We start from the raw sequence: 17,161 nt of genomic DNA on the forward strand, positions 1-17,161 counted from the left end.
TGTCCAATCATTAGCAAGTTCATCAGGAACTGAATAACCTCAATTGTTGCTATAAATGAAACCAGAAGAGAGGTAAATAAAGTATTTGGTAGAATTAGTTTCATCATTTATCTAAAGGCAACAATGAACATAATTTCATGGGATACCTGATGACCCTATCTTTTGGTACTAATGATGAGCATAATCGAAAAGATCAGCATGAAGATAAACACAGCTTATGAACCAAATTGCATAATTGCAAAAAGTAAAGAGGCAGATAAATTATGTTAAGAACCTAACAAGATTTCTTCAAAACAAATTAATAGTCTTTACACTACCCTCAAGTTTTCAGAAGTAGAAAGGGGGCACTTAAGAAAATTAAGCTGGAAACAAAAAGATGACCACGAAGACAAAGCTTTGCCAGAAATTACCTTCTTTACTCTTTAGGAGAATGATCTGTGCACATATTCTCAAGCATCCTTGAGAAAAATCAAGCTTTAAGGTTTTTCTTCCAACAAAAGTGCCTCCTTTGTACATATCAAGATCATCCAACATTCCTTGAATGGTGTAATGCCAGAGATTTTTTTTTTCACAACACTGATTTTTTTTCCTTTGGTGGTAAGTAATGTGTCCATTGGGCGGGGGCAGGGGTTTGAATCTATTATTTAATTGGTACAGAAAGCTTGCAATGCTTTCTACCAATATATATCACTTATAGTCTTAAAAGCCTTATACAGTTGCCTAGGGGGCACTGAGAGGTTAAGTGTCTTGCACCATAAATCACAGGATTATAGTATCATAGACAGAGCTAGAATGGACCTCAGAGGTGATATAAAGGGTAGAGTTGAGATTTGAACCGTGGTCATCTTCTTCTTGGTGGCAAGATTTAACCCCCACCCTCCACTGTTTTTGCATATGTGGCACTCAGTCCTGTGCCTAACACATTTTTATTGTTGTTTTTGTTATTTAGTCATTTTCAGTTGTGTCTGACTCTTTGAGACACCTTGTAAGGACTTAATAAATACTTGTTGATTTATTGATTCCCATGACTCCATAACGCAAGAGGTGAACCTAGGTTTTCCTGATTATAAGACTTGTCCTCTATCAACTACACCAGAAATGTCAAAATGCAGGGGTCTTATGCAACCTATAACACTCCTGAGTGCTACAGAACCAGGTTAAAATGTAATTGGGAAATATTTAACATAATAAATAAAGATACAATAAATGTAGCTAATATTGCATTTTTAAAGTAAGTTAATATACAGCTTGCAAGGATCCTTATGTATGGATGAGTTTCTATTCAAGTTTGACACCACTGAATCACACTATAATGCATCTGAATCCTCTGTTTATCAATATCAAGTGAGTCATAAAACAGGTAGATGTGTTCATTACCATCATGGAAGATGTCATATAAAGAGTCCAAATTAAAAAAAAAAAAGACTTGTCTTAAAAATGGTGAGGTCCTCCTACTATTTCTGTTTTACAAGTGAAATTGTGCTGACTGCATCAAGCCCTACAGCATTATTAATATTTCCTCAGTGTGATTTATGACTACTCAAGAGAGAATGGCTTTGTAATCTACACAGGAAAAACCAAGTGGATGAAGGATGAATATTGACCAGATTATGTCATGCAGTTTTATGGGCAGCCAAATGAAACAATCCATAAGTAAATATGAATTAGATGAGTCCTTCCAATGATCAATGAGCTAAGACCACAATTGAATAGGTAAATGAGAATGGGCTTGCCAGATTATATCTAGGAAACAACACAATATTTTCAATGATCCTAAGCTATGCCCTGCCATAAAGGCCTTCTTTTCAATACCAACATTCTATTGGTAACATCCAGCATCTTCAAATTGTGGAACACTCTAACATCCATATAAACAAAGTTGCAGGTGACATAAAAAAGGACAATGGAGAGATGCATGGTAGGTGGTTATATAGTGAAAGTAAAGGATGAGATGTTTAAACCAAGTGCCCCATGGGTATTCATGAAATGTTAAATGTCCTAAGGGGAGATATCTATTGCACTTGTCCTCTAGTTATGGGGCACCAAAGGCTTCTTTGAAAACAGCAATTTAAAAGATACAATTTCATTCCATGGGAATGAGATTTCCAGTGAGAAATGGTGTTGGATTTGGAGTCATTATTCTAGTTCTCCCATCTACTATACTATAAGGTTCTTGAGGGCAGAATCCATGTCATATGTAAACTTAGTATCTCCCCTAATGTCTAGTTCAGTGCTCTGTATATGATAGGCACTTAGAGGACTGACTCTGGAGTCAGAGAACCTGGGTTCCAATACTTCATCTGAAGATCCTTCATGACCTCCTTGGGATTCAGTTTCCATATATGTAGAATAAATTGTTTGGATTAGATTGCCTTTGAGGTCCCTTCCAGTTTTAGATCCATAATCCGATGAACGTTTGTTATATTAGTATTTTTTTTTGCCTGTGTTACTTTGGGCAAGTCATCTGTCCTCTTATTAGCACATGGTACTCCCCACCCTTACCTGAACAAAACATTCACTGTATTAAAGCAGATATTAGAAAAAGAGAAAACCTTAAAGACAGAAGAAAAGAGGGGTGTAGGATATCTTCAGTACACAGGTGAATGGAGACTTGAGAAGCACTTAAGTCAAGACATCATAGGGTAGGAGAGTGTGTACTGTGCTGACAGTGAGAAACCCTGCATTCTGGGTTCAGTTGTCATTAATTTAGCTGTATAACTTTGGGCAAGTACCTTCCTCTTTCTTAGGTGTCTTTCTTCATTGTAAAAGCAGTGGGCTGGACTATAAGATCGCTGAGACAATTTAAGGTGCATGAGATAATTTCTGACTAGAATTCCATGGTTTTATGATGCTTTGTAATGAGACAATGGAAACGGTTTCTCCGGGTGACAGCCACCAGAGGGGGGAAGGTACTTTGCCTCCATGCCATCTGGCTCCATTTTGGTGCCAGGGAAAAAGGTATACAGAGGGATGCTGGGATAGTCACAGCCTGTGGGGTTGTGTGGAGCACGACTATGGGGAGAAAGCAATGCCAAGTCGTTGGTGCTGATAGCAGATCCTCACACATCATCATCATCATAATAACAAAGAGACTTTGCACAGATAGCAAACCTTTCCTCTGAAAAAATTTCTAAGCTGATCTTGATGATAGGCTTGGAATCTCTAGGGTGCCATCTGACCAAAAGACAAGTTACTGATGTCCCTCTTTTCCTGACCACTCTGGGGAGGCAGAAGTTCAGATAGAAGATGCTGCCGTAGGCAAAAGGCTTCCTCTGTCCTAGATGCTTTGGAACTTCACTGGCTGGAAAAGTGGGGGGCTGGACCAGATGCTCTCTCTGTGTCCTTTCTAACATAATGTATCTATCCCTTATTTTGTTGTTCTCAGCAGTCACCTTTTCTTATCCTTCATTCCCACCTGTCATGCCTCTCTACCCAACCTGCTTCACTTCCCAAGACCCTCCTTTCTCCCCACCAGCCTCTTTCCTCACTCTACTTTCTTTACCCCAAACTCACTCTCTAATGAGAACACTGAAAATTTTACCAAGTAAGGAAATATAGTGGAAAGGGCTCTGGACCTGGAGTTGGATGAGGTTTATAGTAAAATTCGAACTATAACACTTAATAGTTATGTGAAGACAAAAAGCTCACCTCACCTCTACAGTTTCCTCATTTGTAAAATGGGAATAGGAATACGCAAGCTACCAACCTCATGGTGTTGTTGTGATAAAAATACTTTGTAATCTTACTGTGCCATAGGGATGGATTATTATTTTTATAAAGCTACATTGAGCTTCAAGGTGGAGCAGCTGCACAAGTGAGGCCTCAGTATATTTGGAGTTACACCCAGCATACCCAGAATATAGACTCCATCCTCAGCTGGGTTTGTTCTCCTCTGGCCCCAAATTGAAATGGATTCCCTCTATACCAACCTCACATAAAATATGAAAAGGGGGAGGAGACAAGCCAGTCAAACCACAAGACTCCCCAAAGCAGTGAAATCCAGTCAGGGAATTCCAGACTGCTAAATAATAATAGTGAATAACAGTAATAGCTGGTTTTTTACATAGTACTTTAAAGAAAGCACCCGTAAATATTATCTCATTTAAACCTCACAATAACCCAGGGATGTAGGTGTCATTATTATCCACATTTTACAAATGAGGAAACTGAGGCACACAGTGATTAAGTCACTTACCCAGGGTCATACAGCTAGCAAGTGTCTGAGGATGAATTTGAATTCAGGTATTTCTGATTCCATGCTCAGTACACTAGCCACTATACCACCTAGCTGTCTCAATTAGGCTGGCTTTTCTGGCTTCCCAGATCCAGACACTATTCATGGACATGCAGGCTTGCTCTTGTGTGTTCTCTCCCTCAAACCCATGGGTCTGAGAACTTGATATTTTTTAAAGCTGTGATAACTGAATTTTAATATAATTGGTTTCCTTTGCAATCCTATGTAGTTTATTTTATGAATTTAAAATCATTCTTCTGCGGAGAATTGCATGGGCTTCCCACGATTGCCAAGCGGTCCATGACACAAAAAAGGTTAGGAACCTCAGCTCACACCTCCTCCTCTGCACTTCCCCATACATATTTCCTTTCCTTCCCACCTTCCTGCTTCTTGTGGGGGCTTAGAGAGAGCCCCAGGAAGTGCCTGCGGCAGACTTAGGAAAACTTGACTAAAAGTTGCTTCAAACTTTCACTACTGCTCTCTCTATTTGCCATTCCTCTACTGCAGCATGCACCCCAAATACTCAGCTTCAAACACCTTTCAAAAGCAGTTCCCCTTTTCTTGCTCCTGTTCCTGCTTCTGTTCCTCCTACCTGATTCACTCAGAGCTGTCACACTCTCAGGTTGGTGACATCCACATCTGTAACATCAGCAATCATTACCATGGAGAGTACGCTCAGTCCCCTGAGACACAAGAGAAGGAAATGATACAGCTCCCTGGACTGGAAGGATGTAGAAGGGAGGTAAAGGAGTCAAAGAACACGGAAGGATTTTGGTTAGCAAGACCCTTAGACAATGCTCTAGAATGCTGGCTGCTGAAGCGAGGACGTATATCCTCACTCTTATCCCTAGAAGAAATTCATGTCCTGAGATGGTGACAACCTGGGAAAAAGCTCTGCTGATTTGAAGTTAGTTAAGGCATTGGGTATTTTGTCTGACACTCTATGAGCTCTGGCCAACATAAAATGGTAAAGCAATAACTCATATGTAGTGCTTTTGAGTTTATAAAATTAATTACTTATAATTACTTTGGGAACTAGAAGTATTATTATCTTCATTTTACAAAGGAGAAAAACTGAGGTTCAGAGAAGTGAAGTGAGTTGCCCTCGGTCACATCACTAAGTAAATGTAACCATGAGAAGTGATAGTGTTCAGGCATGAGCCAGGAACAACTGCCCCTTATTCATCCATCTGCTTTCTCATTCAGCTCATTAAAGACTCTCTCTACCAACTCTTAATAGATCAACATACCTTTGAAGCTCAGCTGAGATTTTTCCCAAAGTAATCCACTGAATGAGGAGGCAGGATGCTGTTAACCTGGGTGGGATATGAGTCCATTAGGCAGAAGGACATTCACAAAATTATAGATCATCAGAACTAGGCGGGATGTAGTAAGAGCAACATCCTAACCAATTCCTCTCCTTTATGCAAGCTAGTAGGGTAGTTTTTCCCAATTGAAATTTTCTTTGAGGTCTGATTGGCTCAGGGAACTGAAGACTAGGATGACTGACATTACTCCCTGGTCATTTGAGTATACAACAACCATGAAGAACTCTAACCTTATTTAGAGGCTTAACTGGAAGACCAAGATTAGCAACTCTGAGGTAGGGAAGATTCCCTCAGTTGAATCAACCTGTAGTGTCCTAAAAGTCCAGCCCAGGATAACTTATTGGCAAGTTGGGAATTTTGGTCAATGACTTTTTCCTCCTTTATTTGGTCATTATTGTTACAATCACAAGAGCATAGACTCCTATCTCCTCAGCTGGGTTTGTTCCCCTTTGGCCCCAAATTGAAATGGATTCCCTCTACACCAACCTCGAGTAAAAGATGAAAAGGAGGAGGAGACAAGGCAGTCAAACCACAAGATTCCCCAAAGCAGTGAAATCCAGTCAGGGATTTGGAATCAGAAGTCATATGTTTGAATTCTCTATATGCTAATCTGGGCAAATCATTTTGTCTTTGTGGGCCTTATTTTCTTTCTTTATAAAATAAGAGGATTAGACTAAATTCTTTCTAAGTTTCCTGCTAGGTTTAAATCTTATTATATTGTGGTCTCCTCTATTCACTTTGTACTCTTTGGCAACTTCTTCCCTAACCCTACCTTCTTTCACTTTGTCTCCCAGACTCCTTTGCTCTGTTGACTACTTTTTTTCTGAGATAAATCTCTCTCTTGTCTGAACCTTGTCAGAGTTCTCAAACTCAGCCAATGGGAGATCTGTATAAATTAGCAATTGCCTAATAAGTCCCAAGTACCCTCTGTCTTCTTCCCATCTCTGCTTATCCACACTCTTCCTCCTCTGACTAGACCAGACTTTCTTTGAGCTGACTTGACTAAGTTGATTGAGGATGATTCTGGGTAATCTGTTTTTGGGAATTTACTGAGATTCTTCCTTGACCACTTGTCAGCAGTGTCTTTGCTTCATTCCCTGCCTACTCAAAATTATGGAGAAAAACTTATTTTCAATAATTGAAGAAATGCTCCCTCCAACCTCTGCTCTTGTGATTGTAACTCAGTAGATGCAAATTGAGTTGACATATAGCCCGGTGGGCATGCTTTTCAGTTATTTGTATCTGCATAGTCATTCTCAGGGCACGATATAGGCAGAGCCAACAATTACTATTTCTTCTGTGCAGCTAAATAATCTGTCATATACAGGAACACAGAATATCACAGCCCCCTGGAAGAATGTTATGTCAGTTTATTTAGAGACATAACTAGGAATTAGAATACCTGAGTCAAATTCATTAGAGGGAGGTAGAGGGTTAGTGACTGTGGTGCTAAGGACAGTATGACCATAGGTAGGTCATTGAGAGAAACAGAGGCCCATCCCCCAGACAGTCTGGGCCTCAGCCACATGAGACTTGCAGTGAAAGATCAACACAAGGAAAGGTGTTTTTTGTTATAGAACTAACTCTAGGAGTAGTGAAGGCTCATGGGGGACAGAGAGGTAAGACACAGGGACAATGAACTCTGGGAAGAAGAAGGACAAGTTCCACTCACCATGAAAGTTGCAGCTCTCAGACCGTGGGGTACTAGAGTGGTGAGGGTTAGGTTACAGCGATTCTTTACCTCGAGTATGTGAACTTGAAAATATTTTGACACTGTATTTTAATATAATACTTTTCTTTTTATTTTATGCATATATCTCTTTTTATTTTATGCATTTAAAAACATTATTTTGAGAAGGGGTCCAAAGGCTTCACTCTTGGTCAAAGGCTTGCTCAAAGATTGCCCAAAGGATCTACAACACAAAAAAGTTTTGCTAAGAAACTTTGGGTTAAGAAAGGGCAATTCTTTCTGATAGTAGTTTCCAGTCAGTGATCAACTTTTCCTTATGGCAATTTCTATTTCAAAAGTATCCTATCAGTTCACAGCCAGGTATTCTCTGGCATAGTCCTTTTAAATATTCTTGCCCTTTTCTTCATACCCCCTAACTTCATTAATATTTAAATCAGGAAACTTTTGCAGTGAGCTTTCTAACCAACTGAAAACAGAGAGAAGGAAGTGGAAAACAAAAGGGAAAATGAAAATTAGGGAAAGGGAAGGCACAGAGTGGAGGTAGAAGGAAAACCAAGGAGGAAGATCTGAGGAGAGGGACTAAAGGAAGTCTCCAACTTCATTCTACTTGAAATTTGAGATTTAAAAAACTAGGTTCCATCATCCCTGAGTTGAGAATATCCCCCTGACATCATTCCTGGCTAAGAAGGAAAGCACTGCGGGCAGAGAATGGCAGGCCAATCAAAAATTATGATAGGAAATACCTTGTGGATTGGGAATTTTGGTGCAGAAGATCCCAAAGCACCTTAACAGTCTTTTACCAATTGGGCACAGATCACTGGAATAGGCTGGGAAAAGCAACTGCTGGCTATAGACACACAGTGGGTGGAAGAACATTTGCAGTTAGTATTTATTACAGAAATATTGCCATCCTTTGTGCTCTTGTTGGCACTTTAGCGAGCACTACAAGAAACAATTCAACAAACACAAGTGCCTATTGTGTACAGGGTTTTATGCTAAGCCCTGGGGATGAAAAATGGCATAGCCCCTGCCCTCAAGGAATTTACATTTTATTGGAAGTGGGAATGATGAGGCATACACATGTCACTTCCCCTATTTCATCTCCATTTCAGGCTTTTACCCAAAGGTATGAAATGCAACTGGGATGGAAGCCTGTAGAATACTATGAAAATTGCCACTTGGGGTTGTGACAAGTGGAGGAAATAACTATTTTTAATTTCTTTTTGCACTAATGAAATCTTGGGTGGCAAGGGGAGAGAAAAAAAGAGAGAGAGAAAGAGAGGGAGAGAGAAGGAGAAAGAGGGGGAGGGAGAGGAAGAGGGAAGAGGAGAAAGAGGGGGAGAGGGAGAGAAGGAGAGGGAGAAGGAGAGGAGAGGTAGAGGGAGAGAAAGAGGAAGAGAGAGTGTGTTAATGCAGAAGGGGGAGTTAGAAAACAAAGGAATCTGTTCCTGCTATGGAGGATACACTGTAAACAAATGGAGGATGGAAAAGCTAAACAGAATGGGAACAAAAGAAATATTTGTGGCCTCTGTCTTCCAGGATTTTACCCTCTAAAGCAGTGGGGAAGGAGACCCTTCAAGAGAATCTTAGCTCCTCATTGGGGATTCCCATAGGAGGAAATGCGGCAGTGTGGTATAACTGAAAGACTCCTGAATTTGGAGTAGATTTATATCCAGTTTGGGCCTGGATTTAAATCTCAGTTAGGCCACTTGGAGTCTTTGTGTTCTTAGACAAATCATTTCACTTCTCTTAGTTTTCTCATTCATAAAATAAAGGGGCTGGACCAGATGATCTTTGGTACCCCTCAGCTCTAGATCCCATGGGCTTACATGTTCAGGGATGTGTAGAGCCATCTGTACTTTGAGAACCCTTCCACCAAATGAAGGGCAAATTAGGGAGAAGCAATTGTTGTATTCCTAACACATTCTGCCCAATGGCCTTGTTTCCTGGGAAATTCCCTGGCCTGTTGAGAGTCACTTTATTTGTTCCTCTGATCCACATTGCTCTAGCTCCAGGAACTAGCCTTATATGTGTGACTGTCTCAGGATGCCTGGCTCATGTACACAGCTGAACAGATGAGAGGACTTTCTCAGGAAGGGCAGTCTCTTAACAGAAACTGGCCCAGTGAGAACCGGTCCTCTCACATGCTGTGTGTCATTAAGTAGGACCTGCTTTAAAGCAGACCCGGGGAAGAGGCGGGTAGGTTGGAGCTGGATCTGGCTGGAAGCTCATTTCAGCAGATTCCACAGTTCCAAAGGTCTGACCTCGGCCAAATTGAACCTTTGCAACATCTCCCTTGCTCATCCTTCTGTACCCTGGGCTGGACAGTTCTCCTAAATCTGCTGGTGATAGTCCATAGCCAGGAGGAAAACAAATGAAAGTGCCCTTAATCCCTTTTTCTTTCCGTAATTAAGTTTTAAAAATCACAATTAGCTGAACCCTGGTTTCAGCAGAGCTTAAGAAGCCAGCCCCAGGGAATACCACTGCAGAGCAACCACAAGGGCAAAGGGCATCTTTTCTCACATCCCATTCTCCTCACCTTCAAACACAGCGAACAGGGCAGAGACTTCTTTCCGCTTAGCCACTTGCCAGATGTAGCCAGAAATCATAGACTCATAGGATCATCCACGTAGAGATGAAAGAAATCTTTGAGGTTATCTAGTTCAGCTTCGTCAATTAAATTCCTCAGTTAAGGAAACTGAAGCCCAGAGAGGCTAAGTGATTTGCCCAAAAACCAAGTGGGAGAACCAGGATTTGAAGTTAGGTCCTCTAATTAAAAATCCATCAATCTTTCCACTGCACCATATATATTTGTTATCCAAGACAATGTTAAACATAGGTATTCACAACAGAGCTCTAGCACTCTCATCTTCCCTTCCAAAGGAGGATTAGAGCAATGAAGCACTTGCCCAACACCACAGAGCTAGCTAGGGGCAGAGCTAAGAGTGCCAGATTCCATACATACCATATCCTGGTTCTCAGTTTCCATTCTATCATGCAGCTCTTTTCGAACATGTACATATTTTAAAAATCAGAACAACTGATATGTTATTTAGCCCTTTAAGAGTTGCAGACCATTTTCCATCCATTATCTCATTTGATCCTCAAAACAACCCTGGATTATTACACTCATTTTATAGATGAGAAACCAGGTTAAAGGTTAAATGACTTGCTCAAGGTCACATAACTAATAAATATCCAAGGTGAGATCTGATCCTATATCTTTCTTACTCTAAGATGATCACTCTATCTGCTGCACTAGACTGTCTCCAAAGAAAATCAAACAAACATAATCAGACAAAGCCCAAATTCCAACCTTGAAGCTCATCCCTGCCTCACTGTGCTACATTTACATGAGATATTACTTCGTGTTGTTGTTCAGTTGTTTCAGTCATTTCTGACTCTTCGTGACTCCATCTGGGTGTGTTTGTTTTTTTGGCACAGATACTTGAGTAATTTGCCATTTTCTTCTCCAGTTCATTTTACAGATGAGGCAGTTGAGGCAAACAGGGTGAAGTGACTTGCCCAGGGTCACATACCTAATAAGTGTCTGAGGTCACATTTGAACTCAGGAAGATGAGCCTTCCCGATTTCAGGCCAGGCACCCTATCCACCATGCCACCTAGCTGCCCTAGAGATATTACTATACTTTAAAAATGTGTATATGTTTGAGAAGTCCTGTATGGTATTCTGGTTCTACTACTGACTACATGGTACCTGTAGTCATGTCCATGTCAGGAAAACTCTTCGCATAGCTTTGACCCTTTTCTGAGCACAGCCTGAGAGGTACCTCATTCAGGCACCTGGGTATTCTGTCTAGCACTACCAGACTACCCACCATCCTGCCCACTGTAATGACATAGAAGGAGGCACCAAAGATTCTAGGTTGGAGAAGATAAAATTGCTATTCTCTATTAAAGATATAGAGATCTGCCTTCCACCAAACCTACTTAGAATCTGCCTGGAAAAGATTCCTATAAAAATCCTAACATACACATACATACAAACATACACACACACCCCTACCTCAACCCTCCCCATAAAAAAAATTACCAGGATAGGAAGGGAGAAGTAAATGCTGTGAGGACTCCTAGAGTCCTGGCCTGAGAATCAGAAGGTGTCCATTTGAATCTGTCTCTGCTACTGCCTTGGACAAGTCACTTGACCTTTCTACAACTCTGTTTCCTCATCTATCCAATAGAATTAATGGTAGCATAGTAATGAATAGAATGCTAAACTTGGTAGTCAGGAAAATATGGGTTTGAATCTAGTGATGAATACTTACTAGGTGTTTGACCAGAAACAAATTTTTTTCCCTTCTCTGAGTCTCAGTTTCCTCATTTGCAAGATGGGGATATAACCTCTAAGTATCTACTATATGTGATTGCTGAGAAGATCAAATAGGATGATGTGGGTCAGTTGCTTTCTAAATCATAAAAATGTTATATAATGTCTGCTATTACTCTGTTAGGCTTCATTCCTGCTTTCCTTAAGATGAAGGACCTAATACCATTCAGGACCTGAGGACCTGTACATTTGTTATTCTCTGTCTGATTTAAAGATCTAGATCCTTTTTTTGGCACCAACTTCATTGACTTAGGATTTGATCACTCAGCATCTTTTTCTTGTTTCTTTACATTTCGGCACAAGGATGCCATTCTCTCCACTTTAGGAGGCCATTTCTCCACTTTCTCCTCCCCCTCAAATCACTTGTTCTCCCTTTCCTCTTTAGCTGCTCTTCCTTCATCTCCCTCATTTCAGATGCCTCTTGCCATTCTTTTTCTTACCGTATTCTGATGCTTACACCAATCACTCTTGCCTTGGTAGTCACTGGAGACTAAGTTCTTCCTCTTAACTGCCTTGCTGGGAGGATTTAACTTTCATGTTAATTCGTTTCTTTCCCTGATTTTCTCTAGATTGAAGGATTAGGTTCCAGAGAATCTTGCACTTTGCATATGAAAACATTGAAACCTTAGTCCATCCAAAAACTTTTTTATTACTCCCAATATGTGAATATATGAAAGATCTGTGACCTTTTGACTGTGGGAAACTCCCCCCTCCCCCAGCAGATAATAACCATCTATTATTTAATAAATAAGTTCCTCAGAATTAAGTTACTTGCCCAAGATCACATATACATCAGAGATGGAATTTAAACTCATGTCTTCCTGACGTGTAGATAGAGTTCAGCATTCTATCTATTACAACTTGTTTATCATTCTTATAACTACCACCACTACCACCAACACCAACAGTAATAACTAAACAAAAGTAATAACAAATAATTGAGATTTCCTCTACTAAATCTACCTGGAAAGTTCTACGACTAAAGTTCTATGCCATTAGTGATGGCTAATTCAGAGGAACATAAGGTCTCCCAGGTTTTATTAAACTGAAGATTAAAAATGGATCTAATGAACGACTATATATCTATCACGTGAAGACCTCTGAGATAAACTATGGTGGAGGCTCATCATCAGACTGACCACAAGAAGATGAAATTTTGCATCAAAAAGCAACTCTCCTACTCTCTCTAGGTGATGTGATTTCTGTGTGAAGGGAGTGCCCTCACTGAGGAAATGACATATCCTTCAAATATTTACTTGATCTTTCAAGAATGACATATATCAACTCTTAGGTTTTTAAAGTACTTTACCTATATTATCTTATTTGAACTTCACAACAATGTGATAGTGCAACAAATCGCTAACCATTGTAAGTATTATTCTCTTCATTTTACAAATAAGGAAAGAAGTTCAGAGAGGCATGAGATTTGCCCACAGTCACACAGAGAGATGTGAATGTAGCTTCCTCCTGACTGCAAAACTAGATTCTTTTCACTGTCCTGCATTATCAACCACAAATAGACCGTTGGCTTTCTCTATCCCTCAGAATCATGGTTGCTTTGAACCAATTCAAGAAGTCCAAGAGAATAAAGCAGAGGATGGTGTTTATGTGACACAGTGAGAAAACATGGTAGTCCCAGAACTAGAACCCAGGAATTTCTACTCCACTCTACTCTCAATTGCCCAACCCCCAGTTCTACTGACTCTACCTCACTTCTACAGCAACTACAGCTTTGAGCAGAAGTTTTTAAATTCATGGAATCTTCCCAATATCACATTATTCCTAGAGAAACTATGGAGGAGGTGGGTGAGACTCATTACACTGCTTTTCTTCCATGTCCTCTCCTACCTACTGAAAGAGTAGGACAAACCAGCTGGGTCACAGTACACTAAAGGACATCAGGCTTTCTTCTTTGAATAATATTTACAATTATTTTTAATCTGCTTTGTAAAATGATAAAAATGACTTTCTGTTGTTCCACAACCGAAGTGGTTTGCATTTCCTTCTCCAGCTCATTTTACAGATGATGAAACTGAGGCAAACAGTGTTACATGATTTGCTCAAGATCACACAGCTAGTACATTTGTAAGGCCAGATTTACACTCACATCTTTCTAAATCCAAGTCTAGTGCTGTATCTATTGAACTATCTAGTTGCTCAAAGTATTAAATAATACTAGAATGCTAAATAAAAAGGGTTAGAACTAGGATAGCAATTTGTTTCAAGACCATTTCTGTCTGCATTTCATTACAAAAAAAGAAAGACTAGAGGAAGATGATAATGACAATGTCACCCAGAATAATGTACAGCGGGGGTTCTATGTGCCCAGAGATGAAAATGGTAGCTGTGAAGACCTGGAATGAATGCTGAAATGCTGGCCAGTTGGGCTCTGATGAGGGGGAGGGAATTAGCGCTTATATAGCAACTATATTAAATGCCAGGCCCTATCCTAAGTACTTTACAATTATGATCTCATTTGATCCTTACTACAACTCTGGGAGCAAGGTGCTGTTATTATGCCCATTTTATGTTAAGGAAACTGAGGCAAACAGAGGTTAAGTGACTTGCCTAGGGTTACACAGCTACTAAGTGTTTGAAACCAAATTTGTACGCAGCTCTCCTTGAATCCAGGTCCAGTATTCTATCTAAGCCAGCTAGCTGCCTCATAGTGACATTCCTGAGTGGGTTATCACAGTATAGAGAAACAGCTACTGTGAGTCAAAGAAATTCATAGCATGGCATACAGTTTCAGACTGGCTTTATTTGAAACCATGATGACTAGTTGAACAGGTGGTACTCCTTTGTGTTCTGGTACACTAAGAAGAAATATCAATATCCCACTCACTGGAAATGTTTTAGTGCAGAGAATACTGACTACTAAAGTGAACAAACTAGGAATACGCACGAAACAGATTGAAGATATGAAAACTTTCATTATGTACTAATACTACACGATGTCAAAATTGGAAATAGATTGCGCCAGTTTTTGAGATTTCCTCAGCTACAACACACAGAGCAATGTACTGCTGACAAGAACAAGGAATTGATTAAAAAAAATAACTTCACCACTAAGCCTAGAGTTATGTAAATTTAGAGATGAAATCAAGGAGCTACTAAAATTTGATTAGGGAAAAATCAAAGGTCCTGAGGAAAATGTTTATTTAATGCAAACTTTAAAAATTATACATAACAATGAAATGGATGACAAAAAGAATACAAATATCAAGTGATTTTGCAAAGGAGATGGATGTACTTAGATGGTAATTCTGAAAAGCCCTTTTGAGTTTAGTGGAATCCAACTTGCAGACCAATTATACTAAAAGAGAATAATTTTTTAAAAGCTGGTATCTGCTGTAACCCTCATGAATGAACATATTGTATTTCACAGCATAATCACTGCCACCACATAATCATTGCACCCTTTTTTTTCAGTCCAAAAAGTGGTTTATAACTTATCATCACATAATTGTCCACAAGCCTAGAATTCTCAGTGCATACACATTTCGGTATTCAATTTTAATTATATTCACAAATATTCTGTGCATCCAAATCTGGCATCAAAGATAGTTTAGTAATAAATTATTTTAAAGTAATACCAGCACAAATTTTAAAGCTTCACATAATAGTCACACCCCACTTTTTTGCAAAAAAAAAAAATTTTTTTTGGTATAAAATCTGTGACTATTATGCAGTAAAATACAATATTCTCCCAGAATAGCCAACTGAAAGTATAAAGACATTTCAGGTCCTGCAAACAGCAGCTCGTAGCCTCCATTTCCACAGTAAGAAGGATAGGATTAAAGATGGAGCAATCAAGGACTATCCCTGAGGATAGGTGTCAAATACCACTATGGCAGAAGCAACTTGAGATAGTTATTGAAAATCTGTAGAAAGGCTTAGGAAGACTACATCGATAGTTCACTGGTCCACAAAGCAGAAAATCTGGCTATCATATAACCCAGCTAAAGGCATTAAAAAAGAAACATGCGAACAGAAATACAGAAAACAAAAGCATGTCAGAAATTCTAGATTCCCTTAATGAAAGAAACAAGCATTATTAAATGCCTACACGTTACCAGGCACTGTGCTTTACAAATATTATCTCACTATATCTTCACAATAACACTGGGAGGTAGGAGATATTGTCACCGCATTTTTCAGATGAGGAAACTGAAGTTGAGAGTAGTTAGATGACTTGCCCTAAGGTCACACAGCTAGCAAGTATCTGAGGCTGGATTTGAACTCGGAATTCCTGATTCTAGGTCCAGCACTGTATCTACTGAACCACCAAGCTGCCTTAATCAGGAACTGAAAGCAAAAGTCAAAAGGTTCGGGTAATATATTGAGTCAAGGAAGATTAAGGAACAAAACAAAATGTTTGACATCTCTCAAGCATTCTATTACATAGATTTAAGAAGTAAAGACATCAGAGGTGAGAATGAACCTATACAGAAGGAGGATATCGAAAAGTGTTCATATGGTCAAAAAGAGTCCTACACAGTGAAACCATGAGGTGTATCAAATGAGAAACAAAAAGCTTGTGCGCTATTGTAATAGGTCTGGGTTGACCAGGTTGACGCAGTTCCCTCTGGTTTGATATTGGAGTGAAAAATGACATAAACAAAAGGAGCTTTTTTTTAGCCAAAGCAGATTCAGAGCAAGGAAAGGATTCCATTAAGCACAGCTTTCCCGCATTGGTGTTGCCTATGGTCACCCCTCAGTTATGCCTCAAGATCCAACCAGAGATCCTTGTGGCTTTTTTATACTCAGGTAACCAGGAAGCTAGGTCAATAGTCCAAGCCTCTAGTCCCCTGAGTAAATTAAGTCTTGGGGATGATTTTAATATCTCTCAAAGAAAAGACTTTAGCTCAGCTTACATGTTGGGGGAATCCTAGGAGATATTCCTTCTATGATAACTGTTAAGGTAATCAACAACAGAACAGTGATGCCCAGGGAGATGACTGAAATATTACTGTCTTTTCTGCAAAACTGGAGAGCAGCAGGGCCAGAGGAGATCCATAATTATTGGCTCAAATACTTCACAGGAGTGTGTGAATTACTAGCAAAGCACTTTATCAAGCTTCTCTCAGATGCAAGCCTGATCCCACCCTTTTTTTAAAACTAGAAGTTGTCGCATATCTATTATCAAAAGATGAGAACATGCCTTTAAAAAATAGCCCAATTACATATTTATGTAGCTTATGCAATGAATTCTCAGCTTTTTTCACCAAAAAGAAAGTCTATAAACATAACAGAACAATATACTGGCTGAAGAGCAAAGGGTGTTCTAAAAAGTCCCAGGAGTGCAAAGAACAACTTAGTATTGATTTGGTAACTATTGAACACACTCCCCAATAGCACTGGAACATTTATATTGCCTTTGTTGATTATTGCAAAACGTTTGACTTGGTTCCAAACTCATGGCTTATTCATGTATGGCAAATATATAAAATAGACCCAAGTATAGTGAGAACACTAGAGTTTTTGATGTACAGATGGAAAACTCTTCTCTATCTAAAACAAACCATCAACACAATAATGTCAAGAATAATTGACACAAAA

General features: G+C 39.5%; 1 protein-coding gene across 14 annotated transcripts in view; it reads right to left on the reverse strand.

Annotated features, from left to right (window-relative positions):
* RBFOX3 (RNA binding fox-1 homolog 3) overlaps window positions 1-17,161 on the reverse strand; it is a 1,090,709-nt gene that overhangs the window by 215,026 nt on the left and 858,522 nt on the right. For 3 of the 14 annotated variants that reach the window (XM_078155839.1, XM_078155833.1, XM_078155834.1), the window contains one exon: window positions 5,485-5,550. The exons of the other annotated variants lie outside the window; for them this stretch is intronic. The gene's annotated coding sequence lies outside the window, so the exon portion shown is untranslated. The remainder of the gene's footprint in view (window positions 1-5,484; window positions 5,551-17,161) is intronic. 14 annotated transcript variants of the gene reach the window in all.

Source organism: Phascolarctos cinereus, unplaced genomic scaffold (assembly GCF_003287225.1).
Source record: "Phascolarctos cinereus isolate Bilbo 61053 unplaced genomic scaffold, phaCin_HiC Scaffold_5;HRSCAF=322, whole genome shotgun sequence".
NCBI lineage: Eukaryota > Metazoa > Chordata > Mammalia > Diprotodontia > Phascolarctidae > Phascolarctos > Phascolarctos cinereus.